The sequence below is a fragment of the Hyla sarda genome, unplaced genomic scaffold, assembly GCF_029499605.1.
Source record: "Hyla sarda isolate aHylSar1 unplaced genomic scaffold, aHylSar1.hap1 scaffold_687, whole genome shotgun sequence".
Lineage (NCBI taxonomy): Eukaryota > Metazoa > Chordata > Amphibia > Anura > Hylidae > Hyla > Hyla sarda.
The window spans coordinates 57,567-66,027 of NW_026610704.1; the positions used below are offsets into that span (position 1 = coordinate 57,567).

At 46.4% G+C, this 8,461-nt stretch overlaps 4 non-coding genes across 4 annotated transcripts; all 4 read left to right on the forward strand.

Annotated features, from left to right (window-relative positions):
• Window positions 1-1,148: 1,148 nt before the first annotated feature.
• LOC130343590 (U2 spliceosomal RNA) lies at window positions 1,149-1,339 on the forward strand. The gene has a single exon (XR_008882877.1). It is a non-coding gene; the product is annotated as a U2 spliceosomal RNA (small nuclear RNA).
• Window positions 1,340-3,424: 2,085 nt separating this feature from the next.
• On the forward strand, window positions 3,425-3,615 carry LOC130343591 (U2 spliceosomal RNA). The gene has a single exon (XR_008882878.1). It is a non-coding gene; the product is annotated as a U2 spliceosomal RNA (small nuclear RNA).
• Window positions 3,616-5,706: 2,091 nt separating this feature from the next.
• LOC130343592 (U2 spliceosomal RNA) lies at window positions 5,707-5,897 on the forward strand. Its single transcript, XR_008882879.1, has one exon. It is a non-coding gene; the product is annotated as a U2 spliceosomal RNA (small nuclear RNA).
• A 2,082-nt stretch (window positions 5,898-7,979) lies between these two features.
• LOC130343593 (U2 spliceosomal RNA) lies at window positions 7,980-8,170 on the forward strand. Its single transcript, XR_008882880.1, has one exon. It is a non-coding gene; the product is annotated as a U2 spliceosomal RNA (small nuclear RNA).
• The last annotated feature ends 291 nt before the right edge of the window (window positions 8,171-8,461 follow it).

Consider the following 8,461-nt stretch of genomic DNA (forward strand, 5'->3'; position numbering starts at 1 on the left):
ATCACATGACCGCCCATCTACCCAATCATGGGTGGAGGGTGGACACAATGTCTAATGATTGATATAATGCACCTGTACTGTCACCAATCATGTTCCTTCACTACATATATAAGTTTGATCCATTGTTATTTGCACTATGCTTGAGAAAGGCTCACTTTTAGCCGAAACGTTGCTGTTATTGATGCAATAAACATCAGTTTGCTATTATACTGGACCTGGCGATTGTTGCTGTTTCCTTTGGAGAGATTATATATATATATATATATATATATATATGCGCACACACACACATAGATATAAACGTATTCTCCGTTGAGATATTGCAGCCGCTGCTGTGTCCAGGCCCAGGAGCCTTAGCACTGTGCTGTGATGTCACTCAATACCACTGACATCACTAGGTGTAAACAACATCTCTCCTTTGCTGTGTATGTGACTATGGAGCTGTTTGGTGATGTCGTCTATTACGGCCTTCATAGAAGCAACAGGAGATTGTTGCATCCATCTTGAACCCTCAGAACTACAGTGCTATGATGTCACTCACTTCCACAGGCCTTGCAGAGTGTAAACAACAACAACCCAGCTTTGTTGTGTATGTAACCATAGGGATTTGTGATGTCACCTAGAACCTTCACAGCAGCGACAGCTTTATGAGGAGCATCAGCACTGCTCTGCCTGAGCAGAACCATCACCGCCATAGGTTGTCAAATAACCCGGATTTAACCCACACAGGTAAGTCCAATGGGGTGCAGGCATGTCCTCTATGCTTACAGCTTCCCGTGGGTGTTGGTTTGATACCGTTTGGGGACAGCCAAGGAGGCATCTGCAGGCAACAAAGGTAGGTGTGTGCTTGTGTGTGTGTTTCCTATGCAGATCCTAAGCCCAGTGTCACATGCAAGTAGGAGGAGTAAGAAGGGTTCCTGGCAAATCCGGGTTATGGATTGCATTTAAAAAGGCCCCGTGGGAGTGCAATGGGCCCCTGTCTTGCTGCTTAGCAATAATGGTATGGGTTTAGGTTCTGCTGTGTGTACTGGTGGTTGACTGCCCCCCAGCCCAGAGTGTGCATGGAAAATTGTCTGGCAGCCTCCCTGACAGCAAGCAGTGATAGTGCCCATGAAGGGGACCTTGTTGGGCCCGCCCCTTTCACGGTTATCGCTTCTCGGCCTTTTGGCTAAGATCAAGTGTAGTATCTGTTCTTATCAGTTTAATATCTGATACGTCCCCTATCTGGGGACCATATATTAAATGGATTTTTGAGAACGGGGGCCGATTTCGAAGCTTGCTTCCGTCGCCCTATGCATTGACCCGATATGGCAGTATCTTCGGGTACAGTGCACCACCCCCTTACAGGGTTAAAAAGAAAGATTCCTACTTTCATTGCTACCTGCTTGCTGGCTAGCCAGCTAGCCAGCCCTGTGGGCCTTGCTGCTGCTGCAGCCAAAAAACAAAAGGTGGTGCTGCTGCTGCTTCTGCTGCTTCTGCTTCTGCTTGTGTCTGGCCCCTGTTGGAGCGTCCAGGCACAGGACTTCTGCTGCTGCTGACTAAATGGCCTCCTTAATTGGATCATTTGAGTAGCCAGCACACCTGTGCAGGTAGGGCATGACATGATAGGCAGCTGCCTTGATAGCGGGTGGGTGCTGAATGTTCCTAATTGACAAAATAAGATTAATGCTTATGAAGAAATATAAAATCTCATCCCTTCCCCAATATCGCGCCACACCCCTACCCCTTAATTCCCTGGTTGAACTTGATGGACATATGTCTTTTTTCGACCGTACTAACTATGTAACTATGTAACATAACATGGGGGGGGGGGGTCTCCTGGCTGTTCACACAGGTGTGTCATTGCTGTACATTGACCATGCATTGCTTCTGTGGTATTGCAAAGGCAAAGACAAATGCTTCCAGCCATCCATTGCACTAATGGATTGGTCATCAGCTGGCTGTCTATGTCCCGCATCAATATAGACCAAAGTACAGAGGGTTAGGCTATGCTATTGTGCACCTACCTGATGCATCAGAAGGTGCGAGGCCCTTGCTAAATTCTGTGCACAGACTTTGAGATCTATGCTTTAGACTGTATCTAAACCTGCTCCAACATGGACTGACATTCTGGCCTACTTTCAGCCGATGCGACTTGTCTGTCGCTGAACAGTCGCTTTTTATGTATTCAGCACCTATGTATAATGTTGTAAAAATGCTCTAGAAGCTAAAGTCGCAGAAATGTCACACATATTTGGCCTGCAACTTTCTGTGCGACAAATTCAGACAGGAAAAATCAGTATAAATCCTTAGAAAATTATCCCCCAGTGTCTCCATCTGCTGGCGGTATTGAATAAGCATTGCTGCACTGATGGGGTATGCATTAGACGAAAAAAAAGAAGAAAAAGAAGAATAATACGCCCAGAAAAGAGGCGAAAAGGAGAAAAACGTAAAAAAACGTGAAAAAAAAGTAAGAGGAAGAGAAGGGAAAAAAAGGTGGAAATGGGTTTAAAAGTGATTTCGGCGGAGAAATATATATATATATATATATATATATATATATATATATATATGCGCACACACACACATAGATATAAACGTATTCTCCGTTGAGATATTGCAGCCGCTGCTGTGTCCAGGCCCAGGAGCCTTAGCACTGTGCTGTGATGTCACTCAATACCACTGACATCACTAGGTGTAAACAACATCTCTCCTTTGCTGTGTATGTGACTATGGAGCTGTTTGGTGATGTCGTCTATTACGGCCTTCATAGAAGCAACAGGAGATTGTTGCATCCATCTTGAACCCTCAGAACTACAGTGCTATGATGTCACTCACTTCCACAGGCCTTGCAGAGTGTAAACAACAACAACCCAGCTTTGTTGTGTATGTAACCATAGGGATTTGTGATGTCACCTAGAACCTTCACAGCAGCGACAGCTTTATGAGGAGCATCAGCACTGCTCTGCCTGAGCAGAACCATCACCGCCATAGGTTGTCAAATAACCCGGATTTAACCCACACAGGTAAGTCCAATGGGGTGCAGGCATGTCCTCTATGCTTACAGCTTCCCGTGGGTGTTGGTTTGATACCGTTTGGGGACAGCCAAGGAGGCATCTGCAGGCAACAAAGGTAGGTGTGTGCTTGTGTGTGTGTTTCCTATGCAGATCCTAAGCCCAGTGTCACATGCAAGTAGGAGGAGTAAGAAGGGTTCCTGGCAAATCCGGGTTATGGATTGCATTTAAAAAGGCCCCGTGGGAGTGCAATGGGCCCCTGTCTTGCTGCTTAGCAATAATGGTATGGGTTTAGGTTCTGCTGTGTGTACTGGTGGTTGACTGCCCCCCAGCCCAGAGTGTGCATGGAAAATTGTCTGGCAGCCTCCCTGACAGCAAGCAGTGATAGTGCCCATGAAGGGGACCTTGTTGGGCCCGCCCCTTTCACGGTTATCGCTTCTCGGCCTTTTGGCTAAGATCAAGTGTAGTATCTGTTCTTATCAGTTTAATATCTGATACGTCCCCTATCTGGGGACCATATATTAAATGGATTTTTGAGAACGGGGGCCGATTTCGAAGCTTGCTTCCGTCGCCCTATGCATTGACCCGATATGGCAGTATCTTCGGGTACAGTGCACCACCCCCTTACAGGGTTAAAAAGAAAGATTCCTACTTTCATTGCTACCTGCTTGCTGGCTAGCCAGCTAGCCAGCCCTGTGGGCCTTGCTGCTGCTGCAGCCAAAAAACAAAAGGTGGTGCTGCTGCTGCTTCTGCTGCTTCTGCTTCTGCTTGTGTCTGGCCCCTGTTGGAGCGTCCAGGCACAGGACTTCTGCTGCTGCTGACTAAATGGCCTCCTTAATTGGATCATTTGAGTAGCCAGCACACCTGTGCAGGTAGGGCATGACATGATAGGCAGCTGCCTTGATAGCGGGTGGGTGCTGAATGTTCCTAATTGACAAAATAAGATTAATGCTTATGAAGAAATATAAAATCTCATCCCTTCCCCAATATCGCGCCACACCCCTACCCCTTAATTCCCTGGTTGAACTTGATGGACATATGTCTTTTTTCGACCGTACTAACTATGTAACTATGTAACATAACATGGGGGGGGGGGGGGGGTCTCCTGGCTGTTCACACAGGTGTGTCATTGCTGTACATTGACCATGCATTGCTTCTGTGGTATTGCAAAGGCAAAGACAAATGCTTCCAGCCATCCATTGCACTAATGGATTGGTCATCAGCTGGCTGTCTATGTCCCGCATCAATATAGACCAAAGTACAGAGGGTTAGGCTATGCTATTGTGCACCTACCTGATGCATCAGAAGGTGCGAGGCCCTTGCTAAATTCTGTGCACAGACTTTGAGATCTATGCTTTAGACTGTATCTAAACCTGCTCCAACATGGACTGACATTCTGGCCTACTTTCAGCCGATGCGACTTGTCTGTCGCTGAACAGTCGCTTTTTATGTATTCAGCACCTATGTATAATGTTGTAAAAATGCTCTAGAAGCTAAAGTCGCAGAAATGTCACACATATTTGGCCTGCAACTTTCTGTGCGACAAATTCAGACAGGAAAAATCAGTATAAATCCTTAGAAAATTATCCCCCAGTGTCTCCATCTGCTGGCGGTATTGAATAAGCATTGCTGCACTGATGGGGTATGCATTAGACGAAAAAAAAGAAGAAAAAGAAGAATAATACGCCCAGAAAAGAGGCGAAAAGGAGAAAAACGTAAAAAAACGTGAAAAAAAAGTAAGAGGAAGAGAAGGGAAAAAAAGGTGGAAATGGGTTTAAAAGTGATTTCGGCGGAGAAATATATATATATATATATATATATATATATATATATATATATATGCGCACACACACACATAGATATAAACGTATTCTCCGTTGAGATATTGCAGCCGCTGCTGTGTCCAGGCCCAGGAGCCTTAGCACTGTGCTGTGATGTCACTCAATACCACTGACATCACTAGGTGTAAACAACATCTCTCCTTTGCTGTGTATGTGACTATGGAGCTGTTTGGTGATGTCGTCTATTACGGCCTTCATAGAAGCAACAGGAGATTGTTGCATCCATCTTGAACCCTCAGAACTACAGTGCTATGATGTCACTCACTTCCACAGGCCTTGCAGAGTGTAAACAACAACAACCCAGCTTTGTTGTGTATGTAACCATAGGGATTTGTGATGTCACCTAGAACCTTCACAGCAGCGACAGCTTTATGAGGAGCATCAGCACTGCTCTGCCTGAGCAGAACCATCACCGCCATAGGTTGTCAAATAACCCGGATTTAACCCACACAGGTAAGTCCAATGGGGTGCAGGCATGTCCTCTATGCTTACAGCTTCCCGTGGGTGTTGGTTTGATACCGTTTGGGGACAGCCAAGGAGGCATCTGCAGGCAACAAAGGTAGGTGTGTGCTTGTGTGTGTGTTTCCTATGCAGATCCTAAGCCCAGTGTCACATGCAAGTAGGAGGAGTAAGAAGGGTTCCTGGCAAATCCGGGTTATGGATTGCATTTAAAAAGGCCCCGTGGGAGTGCAATGGGCCCCTGTCTTGCTGCTTAGCAATAATGGTATGGGTTTAGGTTCTGCTGTGTGTACTGGTGGTTGACTGCCCCCCAGCCCAGAGTGTGCATGGAAAATTGTCTGGCAGCCTCCCTGACAGCAAGCAGTGATAGTGCCCATGAAGGGGACCTTGTTGGGCCCGCCCCTTTCACGGTTATCGCTTCTCGGCCTTTTGGCTAAGATCAAGTGTAGTATCTGTTCTTATCAGTTTAATATCTGATACGTCCCCTATCTGGGGACCATATATTAAATGGATTTTTGAGAACGGGGGCCGATTTCGAAGCTTGCTTCCGTCGCCCTATGCATTGACCCGATATGGCAGTATCTTCGGGTACAGTGCACCACCCCCTTACAGGGTTAAAAAGAAAGATTCCTACTTTCATTGCTACCTGCTTGCTGGCTAGCCAGCTAGCCAGCCCTGTGGGCCTTGCTGCTGCTGCAGCCAAAAAACAAAAGGTGGTGCTGCTGCTGCTTCTGCTTCTGCTTGTGTCTGGCCCCTGTTGGAGCGTCCAGGCACAGGACTTCTGCTGCTGCTGACTAAATGGCCTCCTTAATTGGATCATTTGAGTAGCCAGCACACCTGTGCAGGTAGGGCATGACATGATAGGCAGCTGCCTTGATAGCGGGTGGGTGCTGAATGTTCCTAATTGACAAAATAAGATTAATGCTTATGAAGAAATATAAAATCTCATCCCTTCCCCAATATCGCGCCACACCCCTACCCCTTAATTCCCTGGTTGAACTTGATGGACATATGTCTTTTTTCGACCGTACTAACTATGTAACTATGTAACATAACATGGGGGGGGGGGGGTCTCCTGGCTGTTCACACAGGTGTGTCATTGCTGTACATTGACCATGCATTGCTTCTGTGGTATTGCAAAGGCAAAGACAAATGCTTCCAGCCATCCATTGCACTAATGGATTGGTCATCAGCTGGCTGTCTATGTCCCGCATCAATATAGACCAAAGTACAGAGGGTTAGGCTATGCTATTGTGCACCTACCTGATGCATCAGAAGGTGCGAGGCCCTTGCTAAATTCTGTGCACAGACTTTGAGATCTATGCTTTAGACTGTATCTAAACCTGCTCCAACATGGACTGACATTCTGGCCTACTTTCAGCCGATGCGACTTGTCTGTCGCTGAACAGTCGCTTTTTATGTATTCAGCACCTATGTATAATGTTGTAAAAATGCTCTAGAAGCTAAAGTCGCAGAAATGTCACACATATTTGGCCTGCAACTTTCTGTGCGACAAATTCAGACAGGAAAAATCAGTATAAATCCTTAGAAAATTATCCCCCAGTGTCTCCATCTGCTGGCGGTATTGAATAAGCATTGCTGCACTGATGGGGTATGCATTAGACGAAAAAAAAGAAGAAAAAGAAGAATAATACGCCCAGAAAAGAGGCGAAAAGGAGAAAAACGTAAAAAAACGTGAAAAAAAAGTAAGAGGAAGAGAAGGGAAAAAAAGGTGGAAATGGGTTTAAAAGTGATTTCGGCGGAGAATATATATATATATATATATATATATATATATATATATATATATATATGCGCACACACACACATAGATATAAACGTATTCTCCGTTGAGATATTGCAGCCGCTGCTGTGTCCAGGCCCAGGAGCCTTAGCACTGTGCTGTGATGTCACTCAATACCACTGACATCACTAGGTGTAAACAACATCTCTCCTTTGCTGTGTATGTGACTATGGAGCTGTTTGGTGATGTCGTCTATTACGGCCTTCATAGAAGCAACAGGAGATTGTTGCATCCATCTTGAACCCTCAGAACTACAGTGCTATGATGTCACTCACTTCCACAGGCCTTGCAGAGTGTAAACAACAACAACCCAGCTTTGTTGTGTATGTAACCATAGGGATTTGTGATGTCACCTAGAACCTTCACAGCAGCGACAGCTTTATGAGGAGCATCAGCACTGCTCTGCCTGAGCAGAACCATCACCGCCATAGGTTGTCAAATAACCCGGATTTAACCCACACAGGTAAGTCCAATGGGGTGCAGGCATGTCCTCTATGCTTACAGCTTCCCGTGGGTGTTGGTTTGATACCGTTTGGGGACAGCCAAGGAGGCATCTGCAGGCAACAAAGGTAGGTGTGTGCTTGTGTGTGTGTTTCCTATGCAGATCCTAAGCCCAGTGTCACATGCAAGTAGGAGGAGTAAGAAGGGTTCCTGGCAAATCCGGGTTATGGATTGCATTTAAAAAGGCCCCGTGGGAGTGCAATGGGCCCCTGTCTTGCTGCTTAGCAATAATGGTATGGGTTTAGGTTCTGCTGTGTGTACTGGTGGTTGACTGCCCCCCAGCCCAGAGTGTGCATGGAAAATTGTCTGGCAGCCTCCCTGACAGCAAGCAGTGATAGTGCCCATGAAGGGGACCTTGTTGGGCCCGCCCCTTTCACGGTTATCGCTTCTCGGCCTTTTGGCTAAGATCAAGTGTAGTATCTGTTCTTATCAGTTTAATATCTGATACGTCCCCTATCTGGGGACCATATATTAAATGGATTTTTGAGAACGGGGGCCGATTTCGAAGCTTGCTTCCGTCGCCCTATGCATTGACCCGATATGGCAGTATCTTCGGGTACAGTGCACCACCCCCTTACAGGGTTAAAAAGAAAGATTCCTACTTTCATTGCTACCTGCTTGCTGGCTAGCCAGCTAGCCAGCCCTGTGGGCCTTGCTGCTGCTGCAGCCAAAAAACAAAAGGTGGTGCTGCTGCTGCTTCTGCTGCTTCTGCTTCTGCTTGTGTCTGGCCCCTGTTGGAGCGTCCAGGCACAGGACTTCTGCTGCTGCTGACTAAATGGCCTCCTTAATTGGATCATTTGAGTAGCCAGCACACCTGTGCAGGTAGGGCATGACATGATAGGCAGCTGTCTTGATAGCGGGTG